General features: G+C 39.0%; 1 long non-coding RNA gene across 2 annotated transcripts in view; it reads right to left on the reverse strand.

The window, feature by feature from the left end:
- Nucleotides 1–7,249: 7,249 nt before the first annotated feature.
- LOC124950884 overlaps nt 7,250–19,491 on the reverse strand; it is a 71,029-nt gene continuing 58,787 nt past the window's right edge. The window contains exons 3-4 of one of the 2 annotated variants that reach the window (XR_007101453.1): nt 8,172–8,258; nt 7,250–7,843 (exon numbers count right to left, since the gene is read on the reverse strand). This is a non-coding gene — a long non-coding RNA (uncharacterized LOC124950884). Of the gene's footprint in view, nt 7,844–7,911; nt 8,259–19,491 lie in introns of those variants that run through there. The other variant, XR_007101454.1, reaches the window with a different exon arrangement.

Below are 19,491 nucleotides of genomic sequence, written 5' to 3' on the forward strand. Positions count from 1 at the left end.
TCTTTCGTACGTCTGTTACCTACCCTCTCGGGTGAATTATTTATTCAAAAGGTTTCGAATTTTCGAACGTTCCGTGACTCGTTAGAGACGAAAACGAAGGAAAAGAAAAAAAGAAAAAAAAGAAAAAAAAAAAAAAAAAAGAAAAAAAGAGGAAAAGAAAAAGTAAAGAGAAAGGAAAAAGAAAGAAATCTTCGCAAATTTAAAAAGACACGATGGACAAACGCTTAACGATATTTATTATTTAACGATTATTATATATACTTTTTAGAATATAATTTAAAGATGCGTTATCGTTGTAACGAGGAGGACAAAAGAAAGCGAATACAGGATGGACGAGTGACTCAGGTGGAGTTGCCTCCAGGCTATGGCGTAATTATGTCACCGGTTCGCTGCCGCCCCCGCCCTCTATACCCCACCTCCTCCCCCTCCCCTGTTTGGTCACGAGAGAGAAAGGCAAACCATAGCAGCCGTCGCCTCCGCCTCCGCCATCGCGCGACTCGAAGAAAGGGAAAAGAGAGGTGAAATGTAGGAGAAGAAGACCAAAGAGAAAGAGGGAAAGAGGAAGGAGCCAGCACTCTGCAAATAACGTGAATCACTCCGAAACACTTTCCTCTCTAAGATCGTCACTCTTCTAATTTATCCATAAGCCTTAAGAATTACCGAACCGGAGTATTTAAGAGGAATAAAAAGAGAAATTGAAGTGTCGACAAAAAAGACAAAAAGAATTATTCTATCTTCCTTCCTTTTTCTTTTCCTATCCTTCCTTACTTTACTTACTTATTTCATTTATATCTGAAAATAAGGAAGAGGGTGTTAAAAAGATCGTAAATTTCCCTTCGTATCTTTCGAATATTAAGGGGAAATATTTATTAATTATGCCACCAATTAGAGGGGAATCCCGTAAGCGACAATGGCCGGATATAATAAAAGCAAAGCCAACCTCCTAACGTTCTCTTCCAAGTATCTTTCATTTCTTTCCGAGAACTTTCTTACAATTGCTGATAGTAAAAATTAACTCCTCGTAAAGTGCGAATTATATTTTTTGTTTGAACATATATATATATATATACATATATTTATTAATATATTTATAAATATGTATTTATATTTATATATGTATTTTTTTTTTATCTGAACGAAAAAGAAAGAAAAAATCTTTTGATAAGTTAAAACCGTTTGAGGACACTAAAATCGATGGTCGACGTAAAATTTACGTATGAATAAATCTGACCTGTTTCTAAAGATATATATATATATATATATATATATATATATATATATATATATATATATATTATGTATATACATCTTACCATTTCTAAGTTCTTCATACTAGTTCTTTTTCAAGACATTTTATACCATTCCGATGACGTAGGAGTTGTTTACTTAGGGCAGACGAGGAGACTAATCCCGAACATGTATGCTCGAACACACCGGTCGAAAGTGTGTCTCCTCGCTCCTCGAATTAGATTTCGTGTTCTTTTTCCTTGTACAAACAATGTGTCTCCCTAAGAAGAAGAAACGATTCTTCCTAGCAACGATGAACCTTCGTGATTTGCTCCGCTTGCACGCTGACAACCCGTCGTAATTATCGGCCACTTTAGATCTGGGTCGTCGTTAAACATCTAGTATTCTCTCTCTCTCTCTCTCTCTCTCTTTCTCCTTCTCCTTACCTCCTTCTCCCTTTCTTGAGTAACAAACGAGAGAAAAAGAGACGGATAAAGAGAGAAGAAATTACTCTCGCCGGCCATTTCATTTTTCAAAGCTGCCGGAAAAGTTATGGAACTTATTTAATCACACCGCATGGCGAATATAATAGAATCCTGATAAATCTAAAATTGTATGTGGTGTGCCTATGTGTGTGTGTGTATGTGTGTTCGTGCATATATGTAATGATAAAGTGTTACTCAGAATTACTTTTAAAACAGTTTGCCTTAAGAGACACAATTTGCCTTCGTTCTATCTTATCTCAACGTCGCTTTCGATCTATATATATATATATATATAGAGAGAGAGAGAGAGAGAGAGAGAGTATCAATGAACAGTGTTCTCCCGCAAACGCGTAATAATTTCACTACGGTAATATACCTTCGACAATGTTCTCTCTAATCTCAGATCGTTATCTCAAAGGTAAAGATAGTTAGATAAATGGATAAATGGATAGATATATAGATAAATGGATGGATAGATAGAAAAAGAGAAAGAGACTTGTTCTACTCAAAAAGAACGAGTAGGGGATTGGGGGGGGTGGAGGGCGGATAGCGGAGGAAGGATCGAAGCGATCGAGGTAATAGGACGATTTCGAGCTAATATTAATGTCGAGAACGGGAAAGGTAAAACGTATTGTGAAACTTTACTAAGGCCAAAGTGGGTCAATTAAGAATGAAAGTCGAAAGAAATTTATACGATTTATCTGGTGTACCTAACGTCTAACTGCACCAGCCAATCTAAATTCTCGTTAACCTCTAACCACTTATGTCCTTTTCTCTTTCTCTTACGATCTAACTATACGCGAGATATCTCGAACAGTTCCGATGATGTCCGATTCTAAACACGCATCGAGAACACAGGTAGTCGTGATAGTCATGAGTTTGTCATACGACCGAAGGGGTCACCGGCATAACTCATTTCTATGACTATTTTATGGTTTGCCTAGTGACTCATACAGGGCTGAATGTGTGGAGTGGGTAAGAGAAAAAGAGAAAGAGAGAGAGAGAGAGAGAGAAATAGAGAGAAGGAAACAATACTTGAAGCCCTTCATCATGCTTCTCGATTGTATATGTAGTACATCTATATAATATATATGTGTGTATATGCACAGAGAGAAAGAGAGAGAGAGAGAGAGAAAGAGAGCTAGCGTAAAGCGTGTTTCCGTACGCAAGAACCCTCGTACCTGTTGAACATCTACAAACGTAACCATAGCTCTCTTCGTACTCCCTTTGCGGTGTGCTCACATATACAAGCGTCTATAGAAAACAGAAAAAGCGAAATAGAGAAAGAGAGAGAGAGAGAGAGAGAGAAAGGGGTCGACGGAATGAGTGCTCGCGCGCAGATACATCAGCGAACGTCGTACGGGAGGTGATTCACGTCAAACAAAAGGCTAAACATTGTGTGACGCCGAGTAGAACACGTGTTGAAGAATTTCAGATGCCGGGGAGTACGTGTGTACGACATACATCGTGGATGAGTGGAGAGGAGATATGTTACGGCGATTCTAATGAGAGGGAGAAATGCGAGTCAAAGAGGAGAAGAGAGAAAGAGAGAGAGAGAGAGAGGACGGGGGAGGAGGGGGGAGGAGGGGGGAGGGGGGAAAGAGAGAGACTTTTTTCTTTTCCTTTTATTTTTATTTTATTTCATTTTATTTTTATTTTTATTTTTTTTTTACTTTTTTTCCAATGATTGTCCGTCCTTCTCTCTCTCTCTCTCTCTCTCTCTCTCTTTCTCTTTCTCTCTCTCTCTCTCTCTCTCTCTCTCCCTCTTTAGTTCGATAGGAATTACATTATCATGATCACGAAGTTAATTATACAGAGATTTGATCTTACTTCGTTTTTGGATCGATCGACGCCCGTTGAATCTTTAAAATTGGAAAGAAAAAGATAAGAGGGATGGATACGAAGCTCGTAACGTAGCCCTTAATGTCGAGAGAAAAAAAAAGAAAGAGAGAGAGAGAGAGGGAGAGAGAGGGAGAGCGAGAGAGAGAGAATAGCCTTCGCCAAGAAAGGAGAAGAGGACGGGAGGGGGCGAACAGATTTTTTACGACTTATTTACACGCGATGCCACGTCGCAGTTTACACGAGTTCGAGATCTCTCCTCCGTGCGTAGGTATAAACGTCGTCAATTGCCCTTCGCCGTCTCTCCCTGCGAACGGTGGACCCGGACGTTTCATTACGCGTAATTGCCATGGTCTGCGGTCTGTCCCCTTGGCTACAGGTACAGTATCATTTTCATAATGACGCCTACCTCCTTCCTACTCTCTCTCTCTCCCTCTCTCTCTCTCTCTCTTTCTCTCTCTTTTCTTATACTTTTTCTCCACCTTCGCCCTCTTCTTTCCTCCCTTTTTGAGATCAAAAGAGAGTGAGAAGAAGAGAATAAAACGTACAGGAGAGTGCGAAAAGGATAAAGAAAAGTTGGGAGATGAGGTCCGGTCCAAAGTAGAAAGAGAGAGAGAAAGAGAGAGAGATGTTCCAACAAAAAATACAATCAACCACTTCGGCGTGACCCAGTTCAACGGACAGACCGTTGGGGCCTACGTCCCTGTTTTGTCCGGTTAGACCCCCGGCTATTGAGGACTGACTTGCACACACAGCACAATGGCCGGGACTCGACATTATTCAGCCTGGAAAAAAGCATCATCCCCTTTTTCTTCATCTTCTTCTTCTTCTTCTTCTTCTTCTTCCTCTTCTCGTCGTCGTCGTCGTCGTTGTTGTTGTCGTTGTCGTTGTCGTAGTCGTCCTAATGCACTTTGGCAGAGGTTTAGCAAATCTAACTGGTGTCCCTTGTCATTGGTATATCTTTTTATGGGACTGTTTCCAATCCCAAGATACAAAAAAAAAAGAAAACAAAAACAAAAACAAAAAGAAAGAAAGAAAAATAGAAAGGCAGATAGTTCATTATGGTGTCCCAATTAAAACATCATATTATTAAAATTATCTCCAGTTTGATTTTCATGAATAAAAACAAACAAACAAAAAAAAAAACGAACAAACGAAAAAAATAAAAAAAAAAAAAAAAATAAAGAAAAAAAGAAAAGAAGAACTAGTTGTAGTTGTACACAATATCAATGATATTCATAGAAAATTTTTAATCCTATTGAATTTCCTCGAAGATATTGAATTAGACGATAATTTTTCTTCACGGGATTAGGCCCGTACGTCGGTCCATGGGCAAAGAAAGTAGCGGCTACGCCACTGGGGCTCAGCTGCACTTTGCCTCCCTCGTGTTTCACTTTTTTTTTCTCCCTTTGCTCGTTTCGTTTGTATCTCAGCTCGGTCTGCTTCGGGTGAGCTCGGCAGTACTCGTGGACTCAGAGGACGCTCTCCTCTCTTCTTCCTTCTATACCATCATCCTCTTTTTAGTTGTCCTTCTTCCACGGACTCTTTCCTTCCTTCTTTCTCTTCCTTCTTCTTCTTCTTCTTCTTCATCTTCTTCTTCTACTTCTACTTCTTCGTCCTCTTTCTCTCTATCGTTCTATCTTTCTTCGTTGCACTCGTTCACAGGGCCCCACGGCTATCAGCCACTCGTGTTTATATCGGGTCAGATTGGTGGGGGGTTTCGACAAAACGACGAGCAAGTTAAAGTACCTGCCTCTCTCTCTCTCTCTCTCTCTCTCTCTCTCTCTCTCTTTCTCTCTCTCTCTCTTTCTCTTTCGTTTTTACATCGTCGAGAAGAGAAGGAAGAAGATATATATATATATATATATATATATATATATATATAGAGAGAGAGAGAGAAAGAGAGAGAAATAGATAGATAGATAGATAGATAGATAGATAGATAGATAGATGGATAGATAGATAGAGAATGAGAAAGAGAGAGAGAGAGAGAGAGAGAGAGTCCATTGCACACTAACAGGACCCAATACAGGAAACCCCGAAGCCAGAAAAGAGGGTCCAACCGAGCGACTCGACGCACACGTACGGGAGGATTTGTCAAAACAAAACCCAGGCCTTTCGTCGAGTCACGTTCTAAGGGCAAAGAGACGTGCGGGAGAGAGAGAGAGAGAGAGAGAGAGAGAGAGAGAGCGAAAGCAAGAGCGAGAAAGAAAGATATATATATATATAGAAAGAGAGAAAGAAAAAGAAGAGATAGAAAGAAAAAAAAAGGAGAAGGAGAATCCTGGTCCGGAGCGAGAAACTTCGACCGAACTTTAGCAAGTTCCTTCTTCCTAGCAACATTGAAGGTGCTCGAAGAGAAGAGGGGAAAAAAGGTGACCTCCGTGGATTTGACCCTCTCTGCCACCTACGCCTGGGGCAACCGACGACGGGCCATCGCATCGCGTCGTCCGGCGGCCATCGCTCGGACTCTAACACGGATCAAAATCCATATATAATTATAGGCTTCTACAGGGAGTGGACTTAGAAGACTTCGGATCGATGGAAAAGGGACGAGTTGAAGAGTAGAGCTATTTTTTTTTTCTTTTTCCTTCTTTTCTTCTTTCTTTCCTTCTTTCTTTCTTTCTTTCTTTCCTTCTTTCTTTCTTTCTTTCTTTCTCTTTCTTGCTCCTTCGGATCAGCGGATCCACTATCCAGGATTACTCGTTATCCTTGAAAGGAGCCTGTGCCCGGAGACGGGCCTCGATGCGCTCCAAGAATATAAGTCGAGGGGGAGTTGGGTGAGAGCCACCACTACTCTTTCTTTTTAAAGATATATATATGTATATATATGTATATATATATATATATATATATATATATATATATCTTTTTTATACTTACTCCCTTTCTCTCCTCTTCGTCTTGTTTCCTATATTTTTCTTTTACATCTTTTCTCTTTCTCTCTCTATTTCTTCGTGTCGATTCCTACGTATCACCTCCTTCCTCAACGTTTCTCCATCAGCTCTTGACACCTGTTCCTCCTTACTATGCATTCGAAATCCTTTTCGAGGATTCAGGTATATTTAAGAGGGTATAAAGGAACATATAAAGGGAGGGTTCGATGTACCTTAAAGATCGCTTCGAATGCAACTCTATGTTATATACCTTTCGTGCTCGAGTATACTAAAGGAGAAACTCTCTTCCGATCGATTTGACCGTCTTAAGATGAATACGATCTCCTCGGAAGACTCATCGAAAAAAAAGAGAGAAGATCGATCGATTGATCTGAATCGAGAAGAAGAAGAAGAATAAGAAGAAGAAGAAGTAGAAGAAGAGGAGGAAGAGGAGAAGAAGATGAAGAGGAAGGCAAAAAAAAAAAAAAGAAAAAAGAAAAAGTGGAAAGACGCAATGAAAAAGATACGCAAAGGTGTTTTCACTTGTGCGATGTTCCAACGAATAAGGTACTACCAACAACTCATTCTCCAATTCGAAGAATCGAGGACGAAGATTGGACGTCATCCCGAAGTTCACAGAACCGAAGTGCACCGACAACAACAATAACAACAACAATAACAAGAACCACGAGGCGCGTTGTCTCGGTTCAAGGAACTCAATTTTTCTGATGGTCTCTCTCTCTCTCTCTCTCTCTCTCTCTCTCTCTCTCTCTCTCTCTCTCTCTCTCTCTCTCTCTCTCTCTCTCTCTCTCTCTCTCTCTCTCTCTCTTTCTCTTTCTTTCTCGTTCGTTACATTTATTTGTCTATCTCTTATTCATCCTGTTATGTATAAAGTATGTATAGAAAGATAGAAAAATCGGAATTTTCATAGTTTTATTATTTTTCTTGATATTTTTGGCCACGTTTCTCGTGTCAACGAAATTTCTTTACCTATCGTAAAGAATTCTCTGCACGAAGTTGACAAAAAGGAAGACAGACAGACAGACAGACAGAGAGAGAGAAAGAGAGAGAGAAAGAGAGAGAGAGAGAGAGAGAGAGAGAGAGAGGAAATAGAAGATAGGGAAAATTTCTTGCGATGGCGTAAAGAGAAGAGAGAATCTCCAAGTTCGTCGGAGAAACGTGCCGCTCGAAGAGATTCTGCTCGGCGAACGATTTACCACAGCCTCCTTCGTCTCCCTTTTCTTCATCTTCCTCATCTCCTGCAGCACCACCACCACCACCACCTCCTCCTCCTCCTCCTCTTTCTCATCCTTCTCATCTTCCTTTTTCTCTCATCGCTTCTTGCCGACTGTCGCTCCTCGTTCGCTACCGTTCATCCATAACCGCCAGTGCCATCAGCCGGGTGCTATTGTACGCCTTTACGGAGAAAAAGGGTAGAATGAGAAGGAGAGGTGGAAGGTGAAACGAACGAAGGAGGAGGAAAAGGAAGAGAATGAGGAGGACGAGGACGAGGATGAAGATGAAGACGAAGACGAAGATGACGACGAATTCGTGTATTCGAAGAAAGAGAGAGAGAGAGAAGTTCATGGAAGCGCGGGTGTAAACGCGAGGACACGTGAGAATTTTCAAGAAAAAACGTGCCTGATAGAGACAACCATGTCTCTCCTATATGCTACCAGTATTCCTTTCTTCTTATTGGTAGAAACATAAGAAATGAAAAGAAAAAAAGAAAAAACGTAGGTACTTGTTACTCTTGAGAAGTCCTGAACCAAGAAAGGCCGCTGACCGTCTTCTTTCTAAACGTGACTCGAAAATCGCATCCTCCGATCTCCTGAAAAAAAGAAAACGTTGTTTTTGTCGTTAGTTAGAAGAAGAAGAAGAAGAAGAAGAAGAAGAAGAAGAAGAAGAAGGAGAAGAAGAAGAGAGTCATCTTTCTAATTATTTTTCCTACGTTTCTTTCGTTCATTTTCTTTTTGCTTTTTCTTTTTATTTTTATTCATTTATTAATTTTTTTTTTTTTTTTTTTTTTTTTTATAGTAATTTAGCTTCGATTCAAATCAAAATAAAAACGAACGTCTAAAGTCCAACGAATAAATTCTTATTCGCATTGTACTTAAAGATATTTTTATATTCCTTATTATTTACAACAAAATAACATATTAACATTTACTATTATTATATTCTCATTGATTATAAATTTTACGTTAATAAAATTAATACGGGGGAAAAAAAGAAAAGAGTTTTATATTTTTATTATTACAAAATCCGTCGTAATTTATGTACGTTTCATACTTTTCATTCTTAAACAAAAATTACAATGCAATTGATTACGGAAAATTTTTAATGGACAAAATTTACACGAAAAAAGAAAAATAAAAAAAAAAAGTGAAAGATAGGTAAGAAGTTAAAGAATTATTTTATAAGCAACTTTAATGTCATTAATAAAGTTAACATAAAAAAGTGCATGCCATCGTTATCGTACACATACAGACAGAAAGAGAGAAAGAGAGAAAGAGAGAGAGAGAGAGAGAGAGAGAGAGAGAGAGAGAGAGACGCATGCACGCATGCAAACACACGAACATATACACGAATCGATCGTTCGAAGAACAACGACGACGACGACGAACGATGATGATGACGATTCTCCTCGCGCGCGAGTTACTCGGTGAACCAAAACAAATCAGTGCCTACAGTAAGAGCAACGAGGATGAGAGGAGGAAGGAGGATGGTTAAGAGAAGAGAGAAAGAGGGAAGAAACGAACGAGTCGGCCCAACGAACCCGCCTCCACACGCATTAACACCCTCGAAAGGTACACTGCGACAGTGAGAGCGCGCTCACACACACACACACACACACACACATATGCGCGCGCTCACGTACGTACGTACACGTATACATAATAACACATACAAACATATATTCACACGAACGTTCGCACGATCTCCACGAAGCTCTTTCTCCTCTCTGCTTGGGACATGAACTCACGTCAAATCTTAACTACGAAGAGGAAGAAAAACTTGGAAAAGATTAGATAATCGTTCGTGTCTGTCAACTTCTATCTATGTACGATTAGAATATTCGAAGAAGTCTTCAGAAGAAGAAAAAAAAAAAAAAAAGAAAAAAAATGAGAAAGAAAAAAAAGAGGGAAAAAAACTTAACAAATAAAAAAGAATTGCAAAATAAATTAAAATCAAACGAACATATGCGATTTTACTTATGACAAATATTAATATAAATTTTGAAGGATTAGGAATAGGATTAGAAAAAAAAAAAAAAAAAAAAAAAAGAAAAAAGGAAGAAACAAACAAACAAACAAAAAATGAAATCATCTAAGGGCAACAGGTTTCGAAGAAAACAAAAATAAACCTATTCTAACAACCCTCTTCTTCTCGCTATGTATAATACATATACCTATAAAATAATACGTAACATACATGAATACATAAATACAAATATGTTTATGGTACATGTGAGGAAAAGAAAAAAAATAAATGATTTTTATTTTTTTTTTTTTTTTTTTCTCAATCGAACCACCGACAAACACGATGGTCGGTCGATGGACGATCGGTCAACGATAGAAATTAAACTCTAATTACAACGAGGCTCTCACAACGTAGGTATATATATATATATATATATATATATATATATATATATATCTTGTATCCTATAATAAAAACATTTTTATGCTTCGATAGTCGCGAGTTTTGCGCACCTGTTTCTAAGTTATATCTCCGTTAAAATATACAAACTACGTTTTCTCAATGCGCTTATATACATACGTAGACCACCCTCTCTAATAAACGATCTTTTGAAGGCTCGTCTACTTACAGAAAAAAAAAAAAGAAGAAAAAATACAAGAAAAGAAAAAACGAAAGAAAAGGAAGAAAAAGAGAGGGGGAAAAAAAGAAGGGGAGAGGGCAAAAAAAGAGATAGAAAAAGAAGAAGAAGAAGAGTGAGATAGAAAGAGAGAGAGAGAGAGAGAGAGAGAGAGAGAGAGAGAGAGAGAGGGACAAAGAAGCGATTATCCTAGGATTTTCCAAAAGGCTTTCACCCTTTTTCCTTTTCCCGATGGAGATACTTAGCACGGCAAACACCACTTGTCCGGGACTTGGTGCGTTCGATCTTTGCTAGTCGACAGAAACACACACACACATACATACATACATATATATATATATATATATATATATATATATATATATATATATATATGTTAAATATATACATAGTGCCCCACGCGTATCTGTATAGGAAGGTAAAAGAGGAGAGAACAAGTTCACGCAAGGAACGGTTCAGGATGAAGAGAGAAAATAAGAGAGAAATAGTAAGAGAGAAGAGAGAAGGGGAGAGGAGGTTGGTCTTTTCCCCTCTCGCGTTGTTGAGCCGAGGTACACGGCTCCATATGCAGTTTAAGAGACGCACACCGGGAACAGCAGACAGTGTTGCCAGACTCACACACGTGCGTGAACCAGTCTAACCACCTCATCACGAACAATCTCCTCGTGTTACTCTTTTCCTCTCGTACTCTATCGTCGTCCCGCTCGGACCGACGCGGCCAACCGAGGCTCTCTTTGTTCAAAGGCAATCAGCAGGCCCCGATAACGGGCCTACTCTGTCGTAACCCAAGACACGAATACGAATGCACGCCACGGGGAGAGAACAGATACATAGTAATGTCTCTTACTACGCCTATGTGTCTGTCTCTCTATCCGTCTCCCTGTATGTATATGTACGTATATGTGTATACATTCGTATGTCGAGTAGACAGAAAGAGAAAGAGAGAGAGAGAGAGAGAGAGAGAGAGATACTTTGTATGTACGTACGTGACTCTCACGTAGAACGCTTCTCTTCTATCCTTTTCCCTCTCTTTAATACGAGATGAGACGTTAAAAAAAAAAAAAAGAAAAAAAAAAGAAAAAAAAAAGGAAAAGAAGAAAATAATAAAATAACGTTCGATAGAAAAAAAAGTCACCGTGTATGATTTCTCTCTCTCTCTCTCTCTCTCTCTCTCTCTCTCTCTCTCTATTTTTTTCTCTCTTTTTCTTTTAACAAACGTTCGACGTTTTTACAAGACATTTCGATCGGATTCGATACTTTTATACTTTGCATGCAAATGAAACCGTTCGAGACGTACGTTATTATAATGGCGCGATTTCCCGACTTAAGTTGAGATAACGAGAGAGGAGGACCCGTTTTAGTGTCGTGTAAGATACTTCCAACAAACACGAAGAGTTCTTTCTTTTTTTTTTCTTTTTCTTTTTTTTTTTTTTTTTTTTTTTTCGTCCCAAAGTGATTTTACGATTCATCTCAAAAGTAAAATGTAACTGTACGAAAGTACGATATCTCGAATACGAAAAGATACGTCGTATCTTTGTCTATTTTCTTTCTCTCTCTCTCTCTCTCTCTCTCTCTCTCTCTCTCTCTCTCTCTATCTATCTATCTATCCATCTATACATTTCTCGCTCGTCCTCCAGGACGGAGGATCGAATTAGCTGTCGAATCGATAGCCTGTAATCCAATTAACGTTTACACACACGCTCAGATCAAAGGATTAATTATACGACGCCCGGTGTCCCGTTATAATTGCAACGGCCGTAGGATCTACTCGCGTTAACGACTTTGCAAATTAGCGAGAATTCAATTTCCGATCTATGTTAGACGTTAGTAGATATATACATTCGCGAGTATAAGGATCGTTTTGTATATTACTTTAATAGAAAATTTTTATCATTGATTATCAATAGACGACCGATTAAATATTATCATCGATAATACGTATATTATTCTTATTAGACTTCTAATAGGATCGATTAAAAAACGGTGCCATATCTTGTATCAATTAATATATTAAATCTTATGTAATTTAACTTTACAACGTTCTCGTATTAAAAATCATCTGAGAAAATTTCTTAATGTATATTTTACGTTTCGAAAATCGATTTACCAAGTTGGAGATGATTAAACAGAGAGAGAGAGAGAGAGAGAGAGAGAGAGAGAGAGAGAGAGAGAGAGAGAGAGAGAGAGAGAGAAAGAAAGAGAACCAGTTTAAAATTAATTTCAAAGACAGTCATCATCTTATATCTAACTTATATACATACATATCTTGTATCAATTAAATTATTAAACGTGTAATTAAATATATATATATATATATATATATATATATATATATATATCTTCAAAGTTGTAATATATACAACGTAATTAAAGATCGTGAGAAAAGAATGTTTTCTTGTCTATCGATCTATGCACGTTTCGGGAATCGATTTATGAAGTCTTAAGAGAAAATTTCAGATTGAGAGTCAGAGGAATATATATATATATATAAACATGTTGTGTTACCTAATCCTATACAAGTACATATATATATATATATATATATATATATATATATATATATATATATATATACAAATAAAAATAAATATATATATGTATATACAAACATAAATCTCTATAGATGAACGGTATCCAGGAACACGGAGTATTCTATCTATCGAAGCAACCAATGGTTTTGTATGTATGTAAGTATCTATGTACGTGCAGAAAGAGAAGAAAAGATTCAGGTCGTGGCACGCATGAGCGCGCACACCGCGCGCGCGGAATTGTTACGAAATGTCTCTTGGAGCACGCCGGGCGTAGGACTAATCTCATTATGTGTATATATATGTACATACGTATGTATGTATGCATGTATGTATGCATGTATGTATGTATGTATGTATGTATGTATGTATGTATGTATGTATGTATATGTGTGTATATCGGCTTTAAGGATTGCCGGTGCTCCCTAGAGTAATTTACATAGGTCGTCGTCGTCGTCGTCGTCGTCGTCGTCGCTGTCGTGGTCGTCAGAGATCCGCGTTTCGCCTTTGAATTACAAACGAAGAAAATCGCAAGAGATCTACGAACGTAATTCGCCCACGATCGAGGCGATCTATCATGGAAATCGTCGGAAGAAAAGAGGAGAGATAGAAAGAGATAGAGAAAGATGATATGGGTGAATCCCGGTAGTAGGATCGATGATTCTTCTTTGATCTTCCTATCGACCCTTGATTACTCTACGATATTACTCTCGTTAAATCAAATCGTTATTTCGCAATAATGAATTTTCATTTATATTGATCATAGTGCAATTCATAGATCATAAGTACCATAATAAAATAGATTTATATGGACTAATTCAATAGTTGATTTAATATCAATTGCTTAAGGTAAATCATCAATTGTACTAATCACGGATCGAGACAGAGATATTCATATTATTATAATTTTTAATTAATGATTTCACGTATTGGCAATAAAATACGTCTTATTAAGATTCAATGATATTAATGAGTTGGATATAATTAAAAGAGTACTCTGTTGATGTATAAATTAATGCAAATGATACTTGTGATAATGACAGATAGGACTGATTAACACTCGTTGTATCTATTAAAATAGAAAAAAAGGAAAAAGAAAAAGAAGTCTTTCGTTATTTACAAAAGACAGAAGCTCTTTCAAATGGCAATGATTATGTATCTCTAGAAATAAATAAATAAAGAGGGTAAAGAGGACAAAGAGGAAGGAAAAAAAAAAGCGTAAAGAGAAAAAGTAAAAAAAAAAAAAAAAAAGAGAGAGAGAGAGAGAGAGAGAAAGAGAGAAAGAAAAAGAAAAAAAATGAAAGAAAGAAGATGAAAAAGAAAAGAAAAAGAGCCAATATCTCTATTTGTTCGTTCTACCTCGAGCGATTCTCTGCTTCCTGACAAGCACTCGATGGACCTCGACGACCTCGATAAACACTCCCCGGAGGAGGAAAAATAGAGAAAACCTGCTTAGACTGAGCTCTTCGAAGGTGGAGGAGGGAATTTACGGGGAAAGGTGCGAGGTAGCGCACGTCCACGCAGTGAGAAAGATAGATAGAGAAAGAGAGAGAGAAAGAGAAAGAGAAAGAGAGAGAGAGAGAGAGAGAGAGAGAGAGAAAGAGTGAGGGACGTCGATTTTACGCATTCGTAGTAACCTACAAAGCAACTGCCGGCGTGCGGAGGCAAGTGGCACGTAGTAAATACGTGGAACGGATTAGCAGTTTACCAACGCTGCCGTCGACGACTACGACGACTAAGATGAAGAGAAGGAGAAGAAGGAGGAAGAGGAGAAGAAGAAGGAGGAGAAGGAGGACGGTGGCGAGGATCACGGCGTGTGTACGGTGCATTACTTTCGCCGTTCGGTGCACCACGTCAATGCCATCGCAAGCACAGCCGGTTGCTCTCAACCGGCTTATGCTTGGAGCATATCTATATAGTATATATTAGTAGTGGTAGTGGTAATGGTGGTGGTCGAAGGTAGAAAGAGAGAAAGAGAGAAATAGAGAGAAACAGAGAGAGAGAGAGAGAGAGAGAGAGAGAGATCGTAGTGGACTGCCCGGAGAGAAACTGGTCAACTGGAACCGGAGTTGTGCTACCGCCGAAGCTGGACCAGCTAGCCAGCCAGGCGAGCAGGCAAGCAGGCGAGTAAGCAAGCAGGCAAGCAAGCCAGGCAAGCCAGGCAAGCCAGGCAGGCAGGCAGCGGCCAGTGGAGGACGTGGGTTCACCTGGACAGTTGGAGAGAGAGATACGTCGGCCCACGCCGAGCACCGTGCTCGTAATGTATTGCGCTATAAAGTGCAGGACACGGAGAGTCCGTACGTTCGAGTTCTACCTCCCTCTTTCTCTTTCACGTTTCTCTTCTCTCTTTCTCTCTTTCTCTCTGGAAGGGTGCCTTCCACAGAGAGAGATGCGTAGGAAGCGAAAGGGAAAACGTACGCTAAATGCGCGCAGGTTGAAGAAACTCCACGGGACAGGTATAATCCACAAGAGAAAAAGAGGGAGGGAGAGAGAGAGAGAGAGAGAGAGAGAGAGAGAAAGAGAAAAAGAGATAGAACAGGCCTATTGCTGGTCTGACCGATTCCACGATCGCTTTGACCCGCTCGTATGCCCGAACGAAAGAACCTATTCTCTTCTTTCCCAACTCGATTATCTTTCTCCTCTTCTTCTTCTTCCTTCTTCGAAGCTACCTGAGCGAGCCATGTCAAGAAAGAGAGGAAGATAAAGAAAAAAAGAGGGGAAAGAAAAAGAGAGAGAGAGAGAGAGAGAGAGAGGGAGGGAGAAAAGACGAGGAGGTATAATTTATGTAATCTTTCGTAAAGAGAGATAGAGAGAAAGAGAGAGAGAGAGAGAGAGAGAGAGAGAGAAAGAGAGAAATAAAGAAAAATCAAAGACTATAATTAAAAGTAAAGAACTAGAGATCTAGAAGGAATAATAAAATACACCGTCGCCAATGTGGAAGGATCCGAGGAAGAAGAAGGACAAAGTGCCGGTATATTTAATGGTAGTTAACAGAGAGAGGAGGAAACTGGTATCGGTACAGTTCTGTTCAGAGCGCCGCAGCAAGGATCGAAAGCGTGTTGGTAGAAACGAGATAGTGTATAGATCTCTATAAATGTGTTGGTGGTTAGTACTGGTGGTGGGGTTTCCGATGCAGGTGTTGGCCTTGGGCTCCCTAACACCAAGCCTACAATCTCTAAGGTTCGCCTATATACGTCTCTCGTTCGTTCCGCACACCATCACTACCCCACTACTACCACTATCAACATCGCCATCACCATCAATACTACTACTACTACTACTATTATTTACTACTACTATTACTACTACACTATTACTATTTCTACTACTACTATTACTACCAATATTACCACCACCACTACCACCAACATCACCACCACCACCACCATCACCACCACCATCATCATCATTGGTGGCAATACGCAATATGCCAATCCAAGCCTTTGTTTAGAAGACACTCTCTGAGGATAGGCAAAGTGAACGACGAGGTGGGATATTTACTGATTTCGCGGAAAAGATCGTTGTCGTCTTTCGTCCTTCGTAACGAGAATATACCAGCTACGAGGAGAGCACGATATGATTTATTTATAAATCACGAGGAGGCACCCTACCGATCGATCGGACACCCACGCGATTCCAAGGATCCTTCGATCAGATTAAAATGAGACGCGAGGTCGTCTCCTCACCATTTTGCTTTCTATTATAATATCATGGATATTCCCTTCTTATTACGGATAAATGAATTCTCTAGTATCTCTCACTTGTATCGGGGTCGGTCGATTAGCAATCTCATCCACAACCTTTTTCTTGTACTTTTTCTCCTTCTCCTTCTTCTTCTTCTTCTTCTTCTATTTCTACTTCTATTTCTTTTTCTTCTTTTTATTCTATTCTTGTTTCAACTTGAATTTCATAATCGAAAGAACGTCTTACGTTGACTTTTTCCTTTTCTTCTTATTTTCGTTTCTTTTTCCTTTTCTTTTCTTTTCTATTTTGTTTTTCTTTTCTTTTTTTTTTTCTTTTTTTTGCACTTTTTTCTTTTTCCTTTACTTCGAAGAAGAAAGAACGGGAGACGGCAGGCAAGTAGCCAACCATTCGGACCAGGTACTCTTCGCGGTTTTCTCGTCGACCGTGTACACGGCTATTATACGCGCATTTAACTACGTTACGCGGGCTCTGGCCGCATGCACGCGCAAGTGCAAGAAAGAAAGAAAGAAAGAAAGAACGAACAAACGAAAGAAAGAAAGAAAGGAAAAAAGAAGGAAAGGAAGAAAGAAAGAAAGAAAGAAAGAAAGAAAGAAAAGTTTGCTAGGGGGGACGTAGAACGTTCGTTACGTTCGCGTAGACTTATCCTACGAGTCGAGGCCACCTATTAGAGTTATTGTATATTGTTATTATTCCGGGAGTCGCGAGAGAACCGCGCTTTTATGCAAATCGTGGCTGCGAGCAAAGAATACACGACGGTGATCCTCGAAGAAGGCCTTGGAGAAAGTGCTAGACGACGATCTTGTACATGCTTGTGTTTATATATATATATATATATATATATATATATATATATATAAGTGCATGTGTATGTTTACGTGTATACATGCATGTATATGTACGTAGGTAGGATCCTCCGTAGTCGTCGTCGTCTTCGTCTTCGTCTTCGACGACAACGAAGACGAAAAAGACACGGAGCTGGCTAATGCAATGCCGTATAAATTATCGGAGCCCGTACCGTTATCGTTGCGCTTTCCGATCGGCACCTCACCCATCGGATATCTTTACGTTCGTCTTTACGAGGCATCGTCGTCGACTACGATCTTGAATTTTACCAGTATACGCGTACCTACGACGTACGTTTTATGAACGCTAGGATATTTACGGAACTCGTCAATTTGAACGATTTCAAATTTCATATTTTCAAGTCATAGAAATCATCGATATTATTTGATCTTTCTTTAATAACTCATATTCTTAATTTTGATTAATGTGATATTATATTGTGAAAAAAAAAAAAAAAAAAAAAAAAAAAAAAAAAAAAAAAAAAAAAAGGAAAAAGAAAAGAAAAAAGAAAAAGGAGAAAAAGGAAAGGAAGAAAATGCATTTTAATGCAATAATAATAAAAATAAATATATCCAAGATCGATGTCCATAAATTTAATGCTAATCAATTCTACGTGAAGAGAAAGAAGAAGAAGAAGAAGAAGAAGAAGAAAGAAAAAGGAAAAGAAGGTGTCAAAGAGAAAACCATGCGGTGTAAATAAATTGTCAATTTTGTTGTGATAAGAGAAAAACAAAAAAGAAAGAAAGAAAGAAAGAAAGAAAGAAAGAAAGAAAACAGACAAGAAAAGAAAAGAAAAAGAGAAACATTACGATTATAACACACGAATCAATACTATACATATCGACAGAGGTATACACTTTCGCCCGTAATAAATTCGATAAGATATATAATTAAGCTAATTACGCGATTCATCCTTATGCATTCGATCTAGCAAAGAGTACCATGTCAGTGTACATGCAATATGTGTGTACATGTGTGTGTGTGTGTGTGTGTGTGTGTGTGTATGTGTTTGTGCACGCGCGCTGGCGTGTGCGGCTCGGGGCATCGATAGGTGGAAGCGTTCATGGATTATTATTATCAGCTAAGTACACGTCGAGTAATTCTCGTCTCCCACGCGAACACCTGGAACGGTTTATTATGCGACCGAAGGGTGTATTGCGTCAAGTGTGTTCGTTTCATCATTCCTGTTCCATGGACTTTTCTCTCCTCCGATGGCAATTCTAACGACTAAGAAGGACGACGTGGACGACGTCGATGACGAGGAGGAAGAAGAAGAAGAAGAAGAAGAAGAAGACGACGACAACGAAAATGACGACGAAGACGACGACGACGACGACGATGGCGTTTCACGCGACTCTTTAACAAAGAAACGATATTCCATGGATGCCTCTTACGCTGAATGCGCGTGTGCTCGCGCGCACATTCGAGCTTTGCGTCTGGAATTTTAAGCGATTTTTTCATTCTATTTCCGTCGAACGTTTCTCTCTTTTTATCTCTCTCTCTCTCTCTCTCTCTCTCTCTCTCTCTCTCTTTCTCTATCTCTGTCTCTCTTATGGCGAATCTTCGTCGTTCGTTCTCGCGATTGCGAGAGATTCTCGAAGGTCTCTGATCAAAGAGAGAGAGAGAGAAAAAGAGAGAGAAAGAGAGAGAGAGAAAGAAAGAGAAAGAGATAATACTAAGGAAGGCAAATGTATAATTATATCAGGATCTCGATTTAACGAAGCAAACGAAGAAAAACAGAGAGAGAGAGAGAACTGATGATCTACAGTTTCGATCGGATAGACGTTATAATAATGAAAATTAACGTTGTGCTTTAACCAGGGCGTTTCCCTTGTGAACGGACCTTCAAGATCCTCCTGGAGGATCGTGCGATTCGTGACGTCAGTCCCGGCCACGTGTCGAGGAGGGAGGAAGAGAGAGGTCGAAGGGTTCCAGCATGACCGGTGCTTCCAAGAACGGATAATTTCAGCGTACGAGTAGAGAGATGTTTTAGAGATAGTAGCATGTACGTATGTATGTATGTATGTATGTATGTATGTATGTATGTATGTATGTATGTATATATATATATGTATGTATGTATGTATGTATGTATGTACTTGATGATCTGTCGATATATATATATCGAGATTCTTTCTTAATTTCAT

This window comes from Vespa velutina, chromosome 8 (genome assembly GCF_912470025.1).
Source record: "Vespa velutina chromosome 8, iVesVel2.1, whole genome shotgun sequence".
Classification (NCBI taxonomy): domain Eukaryota; kingdom Metazoa; phylum Arthropoda; class Insecta; order Hymenoptera; family Vespidae; genus Vespa; species Vespa velutina.